At 48.9% G+C, this 16903-nt stretch overlaps 1 protein-coding gene across 2 annotated transcripts in view; it reads right to left on the bottom strand.

The window, feature by feature from the left end:
• The window catches only part of FAM168A (family with sequence similarity 168 member A), a 242880-nt gene that overhangs the window by 217512 nt on the left and 8465 nt on the right, over positions 1-16903 (bottom strand). The window contains exon 1 of one of the 2 annotated variants that reach the window (XM_075415331.1): positions 12627-12688. The exons of the other annotated variant lie outside the window; for it this stretch is intronic. The gene's annotated coding sequence lies outside the window, so the exon portion shown is untranslated. Of the gene's footprint in view, positions 1-12626; positions 12689-16903 lie in introns of those variants that run through there. 2 annotated transcript variants of the gene reach the window in all.

Raw genomic sequence — 16903 nt, 5'->3', positions numbered from 1 at the left:
TGCTCAGAGTCCCGTCCAACCTGTCCTGGAAGGTTCCCAGGGATGGGGCCTCCACTACCTCTCTGGGCAACCCGTTCCAGTGTTTCACCACCCTCATCTTTCCAGCCCCATCTTTCCTCCCTGCAAGCATCGTCACCACCAGGCCACCACAGCTGGTTGCCACTGCTGCAGGCAACACTGAAACATTGGGTAATTCTAAAATTGTTTTCCCCTGAGAATGAATCACAGAATCATAGAACGGCTGGTGTTGGAAGGGACACTAAAGATCATCTGGTTCCAACCCCCCTGCCATGAACAGGGACATCTTCCACCAGACCAGGTTGCTCAGAGCTCCATCCAACCTGGCCTTGAGCACTGCCAGGCAGGGGGCAGCCACAGCTTCTCTGGGCAGCCTGTTCCAGTGTTTCACCACCCTGGCACAGGTTGCCCAGAGAAGCTGTGGATGCCCACTCCCTGGAAGTGTGGAAACCAACTCCTGAATCCCTACTTTAGGGGCAAACACGGGCAGGAATTGCAAGAAATGTTATTTGCAGGAGACTGGGGAAGGGCAGGGAGGGAGGGACAGGAAAATCTGCACTTGCCCTTCCTCCCAGGCTCCTCAAGCACAGCAGCCTCCCCACGGCGATCAGCCCTCCACCTCTTCCACCCTTCTTCCCCCCAGATGGCAAAGGAGACCAGCTTTCTAGAAACTCAAATGTTCTTTACAGCACAGTAAAGGTCTTTGAGTTTTTTTAAAAAATAAATAAATAATTTGAAAGTATCTATCCAGGCTACACTTGCCTGTCAAAAGTCATCTACAGCAGATCCCTACGGGGAAGTGTTGATAAAGAGGACAGAGCTGTCAACCTGTTCTTTCAGAACCTCCCACCCCAGTTTCTTTCATCATGTAGATTCTTCCCTAAGCCCTGAACGTCTTACCTCAGCTGCTCATTTTCAGCTCTTAAAAGTTTTGGTACAAAGAAGCCACTGAGCCTAATTTTTTTTCTTTGATCGATGTCCCACCGTTCAGACAACAGGTCAAAAGCCACTCGGCTTGCTTATGTTATCCCAACACTTGCTAGGATCTCATCTTTCCTACAATTCCTTTAGCACTGAATCCCCTGATGATACATCTAAAATATTCTTAGATCACTTCAAATACCACCCAAGCCAGCAGTTCTGACTGCGAGGCAGAGCTGGCAGAAATTGGTTTTAGATGCAGACGAAGACTGATCAATGCAGGCGGCATTGTTTTCTGAAAACTGCTAGGAACAGGGTCCGACCGGTACTTTGGTGAAGCCTGGCTTCAGTGACACAACAGATCACAGAATCACAGAATGTTCAGGGTTGAAAGGGACCTCTGTGGGTCACCCAGTCCAACCCCCTGCCGAAGCAGGGTCACGCAGAGCAGGCTGCACAGCACCGCGGCCAGACGGGGTTGGAATATCTCCAGAGAAGGAGACTCCACAGCCCCTCTGGGCAGCCTGGGCCAGGGCTCCGTCACCCTCAGAGGGAAGAAGTTCTTCCTCGTCTTCAGCTGGAGCTTCCTCGGCTTCAGTTTGTGCCCGTTGCCCCTTGTCCTGTCGCTGGGCACCACTGGAAAGAGCCTGGCCCCATCCTCCTGACACCCACCCTGAAGAGATTTATCAGCATTTCTAAGGTCCCCTCTCAGTCTTCTCTTCTCCAGGCTGAACAAGCCCAGCTCCCTCAGCCTCTCCTCGCAGGAGAGATGCTCCAGTCCCCTCCTCATCCTCGTAGCCCTCCGCTGGACTCTCTCCAGTAGCTCCTCATCTTTCTTGAACTGGGGAGCCCAGCACTGGACACAGCACTGCAGCTGGGGCCTCACCAGGGCGGAATAAAGGGGGAGGAGAACCTCCCTCGACCTGTTGGCCACACTCCTCTTAATGCACCCCAGGAGACCATTGGCCTTCTAGGAGACATCTATGATATAGATCTATAACACATCTATACACATATACATTTATATGTATATATATTAAATGTATATACATTTATATACCTCTCTAATACATGCTATAATACTAAAATCACCTGGAGCCAATGGATTTAAAGAGAGTCTTTGTCTTGCGGCTCACCCACCTTATGGTTTTCTTGTTGCATCATTTTAGCTGGCGCTGACACGCACTCCAAACTCCGTTTCACAAAGTTTTCTGTATTATTTTCCAAAGGCACAGCAGTCAGAGGTAAACGCTCAGGATGAGATCATTTTGGGAAGGAAGAAGGTTTACAGATGGTTTCTAAGTGGCAATTATGCAGGAGGACGCATTTCATAAATCCCTCCCTCAAGTTTTCCTCGTTTGACACCATCAGCCACCGCCCCGCGAGCATCACCACATTTCAAGCCAGCCCAGGTTTCCACGTGTATTTTACAGCTTTTAGAGTTTCCCCATTATAAATGAAGACTTGTACCCTTAACTCTCAGCAATACAATTCCACTCCCATCATCACCCTGTGCTCACACCATTTTCTGAGCTCCTCTTCAGCTCAGAGTTAATCTGAGCTATAACCCAAACCCGCCCTTACCAGAATGCCACCCTGTAGAGAAACTTTTAACTAGAATGAGGTAGTAATTTCAAGTGGAAGGTTGGTCCATTAAGTAAAAACTAATGTTTCAATTAGCAAACCCCATCACCTCCTAACACAACCTCTGCGACACGGCCGCAGGTTAACGACGTCGGGTGCCTTTCCGCAATTCTTTCTGCCAAGCAGGAAAAGATGTCTTCAGGGTTTCATCAATTAAAAGGCCAAGAAGAGACCACGGAAATTCCCCTCCTGCCTACCCCATGCCATTAAATCTCACCCACAAACTGATCACAATACTCAACAAGAACATAACCTGTGCTGGCCCATACAGGTTTAAACGAAAAGCGATCAAACAGGGGAATTTTTAGAGCTGGGGAGGGCGTTTATTCCTTTGCTCATTCACTACAGCGGGCGGTCCACCTCCCTAATAAAACTGTGCCTCGCTTCAACTCCGAACCGCCCCGTTTCCCCTTTAAAATGCTGATTTTAGATACGCCTTCCTCGGATGCTGACGAGGACGCTCAGTGCCTGGAAATATCTGTCTGTGATGCTACAGCAGTCAAGTGCGCTCCCTGCTAAGCTGAACAGACTCAGCTCCAAGCTTCTCCGTGCTGGGTTTCTTCTCATCCTCAGACTATTTTTGTGTTTCTTCTGTTCCCCTACAACTTACCCAAGAGCTATTTCAAGACGTTGAAATGGAAATCATACACAATCTTCCCGTACAAAAGTCACGAGCACCAAATACAGAAAGGAGATTTGTTCTCTTCCAAATATTTCCTTGCTCGTAAACCTAAAAAAACCCAAACACATTCACCTTTTTTGCTACAGCATCAACCCCAGTGTTCACACTAACCTGTTTTGCCCACCGCTGACCTTTCAATTAGCTTAATTGCTACTTGTAATACAACTCTCTCCCCCTTCCGCGTCATTCTGTAGGCACGGCTTGCAGCTCCCACCTCCCGCACCGTTCCTTTGCATCTGTTTCATTCTCCTGTTTGAATGTTGCTCCCATCCAACACAAAGGCGCCAAGCCCAAAGTATGAAGAAATCTTACGGCAAACTTATGGCCTCAAGTTGCATCAGGGGAGGTTCAGATTGGATATTGGGAAAAATGTCTTCCCTGAAAGAGTGGTCAGGCGTTAGACCAGGCTGCCCAGGGCAGTGGTGGAGTCCCCATCCCTGGAGGGGTTCAAAAACCGTGTGGATGTGGCCCTTGGGGACATGGTTTAGCAGGCACGGTGGGGTTGGGTTGACAGTTGGACTTGGTGATCTTAGAGGTCTTCTCCAACCTTAGTGATTCTATGATTCAGTCAGAACCACCTCATGTGATGCTACCTGCCCTCAATGAGCTCATCTAAGGGGGAAGAGGTAAACGGCCTCCCCGTGGCACCGTCCCTCCAGCCTGGGGAGCAGGAGGCTCCACCAAGGTCTCCATCTGCTCCCCACATTTAACAGGTCACGATTTCTCGCTTCACCCCTCCATGTGACATGTGGCTGACAAAACAGTACTGGTGACACTACTTCAAGAGCAGTAATGAAAATACTCCCAGGTCCACTGCTAGTTTGTGGGAATCCTTCTAAAACCCCTCCCATTTCACCTCAATAACCTGGTCACTGCTGGAAACCCAACTGCTGTTCATAATGGGATTAATATCACCTTTATTTGATAACATACTCCCAATATTTTTAGCCAGCACGTCACTGGGTGCTGAAAAGCCTCAGAAGTCACAGTTTGCTGGGACACAGTTTGAAGCACAGCTTCAATTGTTGATCCATCCCCGGAGGTTTTAGCACAGGCCAGGTCTGCAGGCGCCGGAGGACGAGGGTTCCTCCTCAGCGCTGCTGTTCTCCTTCCAGCTACTTCATTTGCAAACAGTAATTTGAGCACAGTCCACCTGACTTCATTTCCTAGCGAAGACATAAACTGGCAGCCTATTTAGGCATTACAAAGTTAATATTAACTTGGTATTAACTTGATATTAACTTAACAGTAACTTGCAAAGTAGATCTGCTCTAACAAGACTGAGTTGAAGACTTTAAGCACGCCTTCGTTAGCTGAGGTTTGGCTGTCTCTCAATGTTCTGCTACGAAGACATTTTTTCAGAGGTGCTTACTGCACACCTGTGTATGCAAGGCAGAATCCTGATTCAGTATGTCAAAAACAATAACCTTTGAAAAATGGATTTTCACAACTTTCCTGATCTAGGGCTTTTAAGAGACATGAAGTTTTGAGAAACTAAAGAACCTGAAGTGAAAATCCACAGAAAAACACAATGATGCCTTTAATCTTTAACGATGGGTTCTCATCCGTTCTGCGCACTTTTGCAAAGACCAGCTAGTTACCCAGTGACCACCCCAAACTGATCGCCCAGCGCTACGGAAGGCAGCAGTCCAGCACGAAGAGCATCCATCAGCCAACCTGCCACCGAAATCCACCACAGCAGGAGTCCTGCAAGGCCAAACACACGGCATTATTTCCACGTGGATAAAATCACAGCAATCTGCATGCTGCAAATTACACGGTTATTAAGACAAACCTCCTACTCAAACAGCCCTTATCAGATAAAAACCTTTACTGTATATGTTGTTGCGTCCAGCTTCAGCAAAAAGGTTCAAACCAGATGACAGTTTCACAGAATCCCAGCATGGCAGAGGTTGAAGGGCCCTCTGGGGGTCACCCAGCCCAACCCCCTGCCGAAGCAGGGTCACCCAGAGCAGGCTGCACAGCACCGCGGCCAGCCGGGGTTGGAATATCTCCAGAGAAGGAGACTCCACAGCCCCTCTGGGCAGCCTGGGCCAGGGCTCCGGCACCCTCAGAGGCAAGAAGTTCTTCCTCGGCTTCAGCTGGAACTTCCTCGGCTTCAGTTTGTGCCCGTTGCCCCTTGTCCTGTCGCTGGGCACCACTGGAAAGAGTCTGGCCCCGTCCTCCTGACACCCACCCTGAAGAGATTTAGCGGCATTTCTAAGGTCCCCTCTCAGCCTTCTCTTCTCCAGGCTGAACAAGCCCAGATCCCTCAGCCTCTCCTCGTAGGAGAGATGCTCCAGTCCCCTCACCATCCTCGTAGCCCTCCTATGGACTCTCTCTCTCTCTCATCTTTCTTGAACTTGGGAGCCCAGCACTGGACACAGCACTGCAGACGGGGCCCTCACTAGGGCAGTGTAGAGGGGAAGGAGAACCTCCCTTGTCCTGCTGGCCACACTCTTCTTGATGCACCCCAGGATCCCACTGGCCTTCTTGGCACCCAGGGCACACTGCTGGCTCATGGTCACCCTGTCGTCCCCCAGCACTCCCAGTCCCTCTCCGCAGAGCTGCTCTCCAGCAGCTCAGCCCCAGCCTGTACTGGTGCCTGGGGTTGTTCCTCCCCAGGTGCAGGACCCTGCACTTGCCCTTGTTGAACTTCAAGCAGCAGTTGTTATGAAATTGCTGTACGGGCCTCCATCTTATCGCAACCTGTGTGCGCTGCCAGAAGGGTGCTCAAAAAAGAAAAAAAGAGAACACACTGCTGTATGCCCGTACCACTAACCTGGGTCATAACAGTACTCATTAATACAGGTTTAATTTACTGTACTGGTTCTGTTATCAAACATGAAACATGTAGTAAAAATACAGTGCATTCCAGACTTCCAAAGGGAAAAAGAGATTTAGAGCATTCCCTGCAAATTTCAGTTTATCCTTCACTAAACCATAACACGCTTTCAGACCAAGAACGCGCGACTGTGCCCTATCACTTCACCAACGAGTCTGTACACGACACTCCCAGCAGAGAGGAAGGACACACTGCACTATCACTGCTTTTCAGTGACCCAGACGAAAACCAGAGTTCAGATAAAAATCAGCTCCATTAGAGGTAGTGCAATCATTCTGAAAACAAACAGAGTCAGTTAAGGAAACTTCGAGCTAAATTTTAGAAGGCCTGAAACTATAATTAGGGCATGAAAATAAAGATTGCAGCACGCAGTCTTGCCTGCTGTGGCAACAAGCATGTTTATAGCAGAGATATTTTAACATCCGTCGTCCCAGATTATCTGAAATTTATTTTTGAATACAGTCCTTTGATTTTCCTCTTCATTTTAGTACGTGAGAACAAAATTCTGAGGTTTTGTTATTAATGAGTATTGCAGGCCCAGTGTCTAACAGGAACACATCATCTCTGTCCACAAAAACCTCCGAGACTGAATGCCGAAGGAGCAGCCCTTACCACGGTCAAGCTCGATTTTCCAGGCATTCTGGAAAACAGAACTCCTGTTGAAAAAAAGCGTGCAGGTACCTTATTTTTTTCTGAAATTAGAGGGATACAGTTACCTTCAAAAAACTATTTTTACAGGCTTCCAGCTACCTAACTTCCCTGGGTTATCTGATAACATCTTGCATTTCCTAATTTTAACTGGTTTTGTTTCTTCACTCTCGTCTGCTGCCTACAAACACGGAAACAACCCAAATCGGGAAGAAACCACCAGGGTTAATTATACACAAGTAACAAAGAAATCTCCAGTGCTATTTGTGGCAGCAGTGGATTTTTCTCCCCTCCCCAAGCACGAGGGATTCAATAAAACAAACACAGAAGGCGACCACGGGAACCCCGTCCCCACTGATTCAGGCACTTTTCGGGGAGGTTTAGCACACAGTCTCCAAATCCCCTATGCAGGGTCTCTGTTCTCCCAGGTGCTGCCCGATTTTTGCTGTTTCTCACTGTACTCTGGCTACTTGAAATGGATGGAAAATGCCTGGGGTATTTCTAATCTCTCGTGCTACTGATCATTCTTACTGTTCCCACTCTGGCAGGAAGCACGGCTCCCAGAAAGCCGCTCCAATTAAAACAGATTTCCGCTCTCAGCACCAGGAATAGACTCTGGATACTCCCCAATAATCTCAAAATGGATACACCCATTAAATTATTGCAATATAAAAAGATTTGCAGAGACTACCGATCTCCAACAAAGCACCCATGTTCCGTCTTGAGAACACAACTTAGGTAAATTCAATCTCTGGATTATTTTCTGCTCCCTCTTTACTAAATGGCAAGGCTCCAAAGAGTAAAACAAGATCGAGTCAGCTCCTTCTTGAGCCAGGAAAAGAAAGGCTGCATCACTATAACTTTAAAAAACAAAAAAAATAACAGGGAGTTGCCCTGCTGGAAGTCCCAGAAGAGGCCAGACACTATCTCTGAGCATCTTCTTCCCTTTTCAATTTATGGAATCATAGAATGGTAGCGGTCGGAAGGGACCCTAAAGATCATCTGGTTCCAAACCCCCTGCCATCAGCAGGGACATCTTCCACCAGCCCACGTTGCTCAGAGCTCCATCCAACCTGGCCTTGAACACTGCCAGGGAGGGGGCAGCCACAGCTTCTCTGGGCAGCCTGGGCCAGTGTTTCACCACCCTCATGGGGAAGAATTTCTTCCTAATATCTAGTCTAAATCTGCCCTCTTTTAGTTTAGAGCCATTCCCCCTTGTCCTATCACTACACACCCTTGTGAAAAGCCCCTCTCCATCCTTCCTGTCGGCCCCTTCAGGTACTGGCAGCTGCTCTAAGGTCACCCCGGAGCCTTCTCTTCTCCAGGCTGAACAGATCCAACTCCCTCAGCCTGTCACAGAATCACAGAATGGTCGGGGTTGGAAGGGACCTCTGTGGGTCATCTAGTCCAACCCTCCTGCCAAAGCAGGGTCACCCAGAGCAGGCTGCACAGCACCGCGTCCAGGCGGGTCTTGAATATCTCCAGAGAAGGAGACTCCACAACCTCCCTGGGCAGCCTGTTCCAGTGCTCTGTCACCCTCAGAGGGAAGAAGTTCTTCCTCATCTTCAGCTGGAACTTCCTTGGCTTCAGTTTGTGCCCGTTGCCCCTTGTCCTGTCGCTGGGCACCCCTGGAAAGAGTCTGGCCCCGTCCTCCTGACACCCACCCTGCAGATATTTGTAAGTATATATTAGGTCCCCTCGCAGCCTGCTCTTCTCCAGGCTGAACAAGCCCAGCTCCCTCAGCCTCTCCTCGCAGGAGAGATGTTCCAGTCCCCTCACCATCCTCGTAGCCCTCCTCTGGACTCTCTCCAGTAGCTCCTCATCTTTCTTGAACTGGGGAGCCCAGAACTGGACAGAGTACTCCAGATGAGGCCTCACTAGGGCAGTGTAGAGGGGAAGGAGAACCTCCCTCGACTGCTGTCCTCGTAGGAGAGGTGCTCCAGCCGTCGGATCATCTTCGTGGCCTTCGTGGTTACGCTTCACAAGGTTCTCGTGCTGGTTCATCGCAAGGTTCTCGTGCTGGTTATTTTCCTGCCAGCTCAGTGCATTGAATCAGCTCACCACGCAGCCAGACAAGCATGACAGATGGCGTAACAAGGTGGCCAGCCCCCTTACCTCAAACACATCGTAAAAGTACGCCTCCAGGATGCTGTTTCAGTTCCTGAAGTCAAACTCCAGCTCATTTAAGTCAATAAATTCACGGTGTTACCAGACGGTGCGGTCTCACCTTTCTTGCCCTCTCCTTGGCCATGTGTTCCCAAGCACAAGCCCACACCAGGTGGAAACCGGGCAGCTCCAAGCAGAAGGCGTATCGCTCCCTGTAGCATCTCACGAAACGATGCCCTTGGCACGAGGTACGTCAGGGTATGTAATCTAAGTGCTATATCATCAAAATACCATCTCTTGATACTTGGCCATCAGGAGAGCCTTTAGAGCACGCTGCACCTCACATCAGTAGGCAAGCAAGAGCTTTAGTTCAGAGAGGGTACATGCTGCATAAAGGGAAGGAGCTAAAATTACTGCAAGACACCTACACAAAACTTCTTGCCTTCAAAGAACAGCGTCAGGATTTCTGGATTCGGGTGCCAGCGCTTCAGGAATTTGCAGACACAAAATACAATCACGCTTCTCATTCTGCTGAGACGCAGATGCAGATGACGGCAAAGGGTCCCTTTGTCTTCAAGGGGATTTTGCACGGCAGTGCCTTGGAGTTTGGGGTTGTACCTTTTAGCATCAGCAAGACTGTTTTAACATCCACAAGAATTTACGGGTAGCCCTTCAGGTAGCAGTTGCTGCTTGAGAAGTTACACGGCTGCTAGTATGAAAATGAGTATCTTCTGTCCCCTGAGTGCTCCCGATTTACATTTTTCTTCCTTCAGATGTTCCTCCGCCAGAAGGAACAGTAGTGGGCATAATTCAAACTTTCTGGAAGAGTGACCTCACTGCAGAACAGCCCACGCTCCAACAGCCCCGCAGATCTGACACCTGCAGAAGTTCACATTCATTCAATCTGACAGCGAAGCAGTTTCAAAACTTGTCAAAATACAGAAAACGCGTGTTGCCGTGTCGGCCCTCAAGATTCTCCAATTTTATTTTCTTTCTAAAGCAGAACAAGTCATGAACTTTGAAGACAAAGATCGCCTGCTTCTAAACTTCTGGGATGCATCAAGAGGAGTGTGGCCAGCAGGTCAAGGGAGGTTCTCCTCCCCCTCTGCTCTGCCCTGGGGAGGCCCCAGCTGCAGTGCTGTGTCCAGTTCTGGGCTCCCCAGTTCAAGAAAGATGAGGAGCTACTGGAGAGAGTCCAGCGGAGGGCTACGAGGATGAGGAGGGGACTGGAGCATCTCTCCTCCGAGGTGAGGCTGAGGGAGCTGGGCTTGTTCAGCCTGGAGAAGAGAAGGCTGAGAGGGGACCTTAGAAATGCCGATAAATCTCTTCAGGGTGGGTGTCAGGAGGATGGGGCCAGGCTCTTTCCAGTGCTGCCCAGTGACAGGACAAGGGGCAATGGGCACAAACTGAAGCCGAGGAAGTTCCAGCTGAAGACGAGGAAGAACTTCTTCCCTCTGAGGGTGACGGAGCCCTGGCCCAGGCTGCCCAGAGGGGCTGTGGAGTCTCCTTCTCTGGAGATATTCAAGACCCACCTGGGCAAGGTCCTCTACAGCCTGCTCTGGGTGACCCTGCTTGGGCAGGGCGTTGGGCTGGGGGATCCCCACAGGGCCCTGCCAACCCCAAACATTCTGTGATTCTGTGAACTTCACCAAGCCCAGGCTGTCTGACCCCGTTTTCTCCTCCCTCGGGACAGCCCATGCTCCTGGTGCCCTGCCAGCATCTCAGCAGCGCAGGCAGGCACCAAAAGCCAAAGAATAAGGCATTGTTTTCCCCAGTGTTCTTCCCACTACCTTTTGGTGAATACAAACACACTTAGAAAGCAAGAAATACTGAGTAATAATAAAAAGGTAAAATCATAGGAAGGCCAGATAAAACCTAAAACCACTGAAGACAGACACGGCTTCCTCCGGTTGCCAATGTAGGAAGAAAACTCCGTGATCCTTAAGCCCCGTGGCTTATCTCGATAGCCAGAAAATCCTGATAACACCAAGAAAAACATATTCCAGAATCAATGCCCCCCCTGCCCCAGGAGAAAACTCTGCTGAAGTCCTCTCCGATTTAAAAACGAGATTGCCAGCGCAGTAAAGCCCAGCTAATCCTGACTTCCAGCGCAGTCCCAGGGAAAGAGGTCTCACAAGGAGATAAGATTCAAATCAAGAGTTTTGCAGATCAAAGGCACCAGCCTGAGCTGCAAACCGAAACGAATAAGACACCAGAACAGTCTCTGCAGCGCTGATGTTACGCCCTTTCTGTGAGAGCCATTTCCATGTAGGTGGAATAATTTGGGGCCATGTAGAAATCTTTATAAAACTTCAAGAGGAACTCTAAAGCAGAATGAAGGAACTCAACCAGGCGACCACAAGGACAGGGTCAGGAAGCTTTGCATTCCTCCATGCGCTGGAGAAGGGGGCAAGTTGTCGCTGTGGCATCCCCCAACGTTTCACGTACCTGTCTTGGGAAGGACAGGCATCACCAACCCTTTCTGCCGCATTCCAAATGGGAAACCGAGGCACCGCTTACGCAGTTTGTGAACTAGAGGGAAATTGCGGGCATGGGAAGAACGCGATGCCGGTCTCCCACGATCTGACCACGAGATCGTCATTCACCACTAGCAAAATATAACAAAGCTTGGAGATTTGGGTTCTCCAGCAGCGAGATCACAGAATCACAGAACGGTAAGGGTTGGAAGGGACCTCTGTGGGTCACCCAGTCCAACCCCCTGCCGAAGCAGGGTCACCCAGAGCAGGATGCACAGGACCTTGTCCAGGCGGGTCTTGAATATCTCCAGAGAAGGAGACTCCACAGCCCCTCTGGGCAGCCTGGGCCAGTGCTCCGTGACCCTCAGAGGGAAGAAGTTCTTCCTCATCTTCAGCTGGAACTTTCTCGGCTTCAGTTTGTGCCCGTTGCCCCTTGTCCTGTCGCTGGGCACCACTGGAAAGAGTCTGGCCCCGTCCTCCTGACACCCACCCTGCAGATATTTATCAGCATTTCTAAGGTCCCCTCTCAGCCTTGTCTTCTCCAGGCTGAACAAGCCCAGCTCCCTCAGCCTCTCCTCGTAGGAGAGATGCTCCAGTCCCCTCCTCATCCTTGTAGCCGTCCTCTGGACTCTCTCCAGTAGCTCCTCATCTTTCTTGAACTGGGGAGCCCAGAACTGGACACAGTACTGCAGATCTCCCCTGAAGTGCAAGCACAAGGCTGAACCAGATCATGGAATCACAGAATCAGTAAGGTTGGAACAGAGCTCTAAGATCATCAAGTCCATCCATATGTGACGTCATATGAAGTCACCCAAAAAATCTCCACTGAAGGCGATTCTGTTACGTGGAATTTTGGACGAAAAGGATAAAGCCGGCAAGGCTGGCCACAAACTGGCCTAAACAGATGCGAGTGAAAAAAGCTTCCCAAGGGCTGAACACAAACACAGAGCATCAGGCTTTGTTTTGGTAGAAGGGGAAACTATGTAAACCGCAGAGAACAGGAGAGAATACGCACACTGCTGAGCCTGCCGACAGAGACAGCAACGTCAGTGAAGAGCACCAGGAAAGCACGAGAAAGTCAAGGTCGGCCAGAGAAACATCCGCTGTGTAAGTCACGGAAAAACTCCGCGCGTACGTGCACGCGTGCATTTCGTGCTGGCAGGAAAAAAAGGACCTGGGAATACTGAGCAAAGCAGTCTCCTGCTGTTTGCTTCACACCGCGTTCGGAAAAACCAGCCTCCGCAAACAGGCTCTGCGAACCAGCACGACCGCCTCCGCGCGATACCTGGCTGCTATCGATCTCCTCCTTCGACAGACGATCACAAATAGTGGCTAATCGCTCTGGTCAAAAGCGGTAACCGTGCACACCGCGAGCAGCTACTCGGCGTCAGCCGGAACCGAGCAGATGAGAAAAAGATTTCAGGGATCCTGGAAAAGAACTGAGAAGGAAAGGCTAAGTCAAGGTTTGGCAATCTTTGTATGGTGCCGTGCCAGGTTTTTAATTCCCCCGTGGCCTGAGTGTGCCAAGGGAAACCTAGGAGGATCTGGTAGCAGCTGCCTCTCACACAGGCAGGAACCCGCCAGTCAATGGTATCTTGCTTCTACGCAAGACGGCGGCTTTCGCTGAGCGTAGAGCTCGGGGAGAGGTGGGAACGGCAAACGGCTGCCTCTTGCCAAGGAGCGCCCCGAAACGCCGACGTGACGAGCCCCGCGCGCCGTTCGCAGTCTGACGGCACAGCCACCAGTTGGTGAGCCCCGAGCTAACACACGCGTCCAGTGCCGGACGCAAGAGAAGGCAAAAAAAGGTCGGGGAACCGAACGAGGCTGCACGACTGATGAGAATATTTGCATCTGAGCGACTGAACAATATTGCAGGGAACAGAGATCACGAACTGCAGAGCCAGCATCTTTCCAACTAATAAGACACCTTCCCAGATGAAACTGCTGATGCATCCAGGAAAGGAATAAGCTAAACACAAGAGAAGGACACTTAGAAGGGCAAATGAGGTTCAAAGGCAGACAAGAGCGTCCATAAAGAAAATGAATTTTCTGTGGCTATATATGGAGGGAAGGAGTCTGAATAACAAGCAGGAACAAATAAAATCCTGACCGACAATCAGAAAAAAAATGAAATATGGTGCAATGAGCGTGTGACTGGACTCTAAAATCACTACTTCAACGGTGCTCAGATACAAAAGGGAAGCGATGGCTGCAACGCACCCCTACGACGAGGGGGGTAAAGGCTCACTGCTCTGACAGTTACCAGCAACGCAGACAAACTGAATTTCCAGGGTAACTGGGCAGTAACTGGGTGTGCTACAACTGTGAAGCCCAGGAGGAGGGTCTGGGAAGCACCGAGACAGCGAGCAGGGTACGTGACTCCACAGGCACATAAAGGGGGGAAAAAAAAAGATGTGGGGTTAGGGAGGAGACAGGCGGGGTGCAGAAACCCCCAGGCAGCAAGCAATTACAGGGGATTACTTTCCCAAAACACTGGGTGACAATTCATAACACAAAGTAACTATTTTGGGCCTCATTACAACCAATAAAGCTGCGGTAATCACTGGACTGGAAGGCTTGACAGGGGAGAAAAAGAACAGACTCGCATTTAAATATCTCTCAGTCTCGTAATTTAATCAAGATCGCAAACTGTCTTGATTTAAATAATTGATTTTAACTTGCATGACGTTTGTACTTTTTAGTTATCATCTTAATGAAATATCAACATAATGAAAATAGGCATCGCTTAAGATGTTGATTTTTCGCAAATATAACTTCGCAGAGGAAAAATTAAGGAATTTGCATATAGATGATCCACTTCTACTCACTCGCAAAGTTTCCAAGTGCTTTTGGGATCAGAAAGGAAACAGCTACGGAGCGGAATTCGGAAACGCTTCGAAAGCAAATCAGAGCTTGAACTCCCCTTGCAATCAATGGGAAGATACTAGCAGAAATATTAAGCAACCTATACAAAAGCAACTACAGGATAAAGCAAAAAATGAGACAACACGGACGTGTCAAGATCAAATCGTGTCAAACCAAAATCACCTGGCGAAACTCAATAAAGACAAGCGCAAGAGCAGCGTACGCTGCGCAGGTGGAGAATAACTAGCTAGGCTGCTGGACGAGAGAAAATAACCTCGAGGGTATACTGGATCCCGTATTAATATAAGCCAACAATACAATGGATGTGGAAGAAAAAGAAAAAAAAAAAAGAAAAAGGCCATGCAGATTGTTTTAATAGAGTGCCACATGGAAAATCGCATTACTTCATTTCATACAACGCTGACAAGGCCACGGAATACCGAGTCCATGTCCAGAGAGAAATAAACACAACTGAGTACAGAGGAAAGCAGCAAAAAAAGTAATTTAATAAAGAAATTTGGAAACAATATGATCCGTGAGAACAGATTAAAGGACCTTGTTCAGCCTAGAGGAAAGAAAACCGAAGGAGAACGTAACCGGCTCCCATCAGTGACACCAGAGACAAGGGGCTGGGTTGTTTTCCCCGTCTTCTGAAGTGAAGCAGAGAATCTTAATTTGCAGGAGATTTAAGACATTGGGAAAGCTTTCAACTACACTGGTTAAGCACCCACTACCAGCTACCTAAGGAGGTTGGGTACCTCCTAAACTTTTCTAAGGAAAAATTAGAAACATATTTGTCAGGGATGCTCTGTCTTGCCTCAAGGAAGGGAATAGACTGGAGGGTCTGTCAAGCTCGCTACCAGCTCTGGATTCCAGTACAAGAAGGTGCCTCAAATACCCAGGTTGTTGAACCTAAGTCCTCAAAGACTCCTCCAAAGAGTCATAATATTTCTGAGACCCCGAGGGTTCATTTTCAGTATTTTTTTGAACGCGGGAGAAAAATTTGGAAGACCAACATTTCTAACATGACAACATCAGGAGAGGGCAAAAAGATGACTCAAGTTAGCTATCAACCCGTTCGCCAGACACCGGCTCTGGACAAAATCAGGGAAAACTCAACCAGACTTGATCTAGACTCAAAAAGGACCGAAACAAAATCAACGACAGTCAACTCAACGTTATGGAAAACGGGCCTTGTCAAACAAAGCTGATTTCATTCTTAGATGAGATTCCAAATCAGGCTGATAAAGGTAACTGCTGCGATGCAACAGGCAAACGGCTGTTGAGCACGAGATCTTGATTAAAAAATTACCACTCTACTATGTCAACAAAGCACGCTCAACGGATACGGAGTTGGCCAACTGACAGATGACTCAACGTAGTCGTCCGTGGAAAATCACCATCTACAAAGTTAGCTGCAGTAGGGTTCTGCTGGGCTTGATACGGAGCCAGGTACGATTCAAGAGGTCCACTACAGATCTGGAAATTAATATAATCACCGACAACATTCGTGAGTGGTCCCTCGGGTGACAGATGATGAGGACAGGCCATCGACACACAGAAATCCAGACTGCAAAGGCCACTCAAAGTAGATTTCAACACAATCAAATGCAAGGTGTTACATCTAGGAAACAAACCCTGAAAGCCAGAGACCCTGAAACACAATCTGAGGTACCACCAAGCAAGAAACTGCCCAGCGCTTGCCAGCTCAATGCCAGATGTTTAACTTGCCCAAAATAAAGGCTGAAACATCGCTTGGTTATGGAATTATGAGTTCCCTACAAAGGGAAAAGTTATCGGGTATCAAAGGACCTTTTAATTTAGCTAAAAAAAAAGACCTTGGAAAGCAATAGCTGGAAACTAGTTCAGATTAGGCATCATTTTTTTAATCAGAGAGGGTAATTAATTGCTGAAACTACATCAAGAGAAGTGGCGGATTCTTCATGACTTGGGATCTTCAAACTAAGACTCACCGTCCTGGTGGAAGGTAACCCAAAACAAATAGTCATTAGGCTCCTTTTCCAGGGAAAACCTTTGGATCTGGGGTTTTGAGGAGGTCAGTCTAACTAAGCCCTAAGCTCTAGGAACTCTCTTCTAAGTCATAGAATCATAGAAAGTTTTGGGTCGGAAGGGACCCCTAGAGGTCATCTAGTCCAACCCCCCCGCAGCGAGCAGGGACACCGCTAACTAGATCAGGCTGCTCAGAGCCCTGTCCAACCTGGTCTTGAATGTTTCCAGGGATAAGTCCATACAGAAAGCCACCGACACAGCATCTGAGCACATCCCACAAAGCAAACCAAAATCCACCTGCTGGCCCCCGCAGAGGGAAAAGCAGCACAGCATCTGGCCCAACCTTGCTGTGCGGTGTCAGCAAGAAACCTCCAGGCTCCATTTTTCCAAGGTGAAAACAGAGACAGTACACCTACGCATGAGGATCTTGCGAGGCTTAACCCAGAGAGGTCTGCAAAGACCTTCCAAGAATCTTGGATGGAAACAACTTTAACAGCTGCAGGTCACTGTGGTAGAGCCCGCATCAGAAATGAAAGGGGTAACCTCTCAGACCACCTTCGCAGCTGTGTTGCGGAACAGAGGGAGAGGACAACACGATTGGTGCTGGAAACTTTGCTAAACGGCAATCCAAAAGCAATCAAGAGCTCTGAGGGTTTCATGCCCTTTCTTCAGAAGTTGTTTGTAACA

The sequence above is a fragment of the Opisthocomus hoazin genome, chromosome 1 (genome assembly GCF_030867145.1).
Source record: "Opisthocomus hoazin isolate bOpiHoa1 chromosome 1, bOpiHoa1.hap1, whole genome shotgun sequence".
NCBI lineage: Eukaryota > Metazoa > Chordata > Aves > Opisthocomiformes > Opisthocomidae > Opisthocomus > Opisthocomus hoazin.
This window is presented reverse-complemented; position numbering and strand designations above follow the sequence as displayed.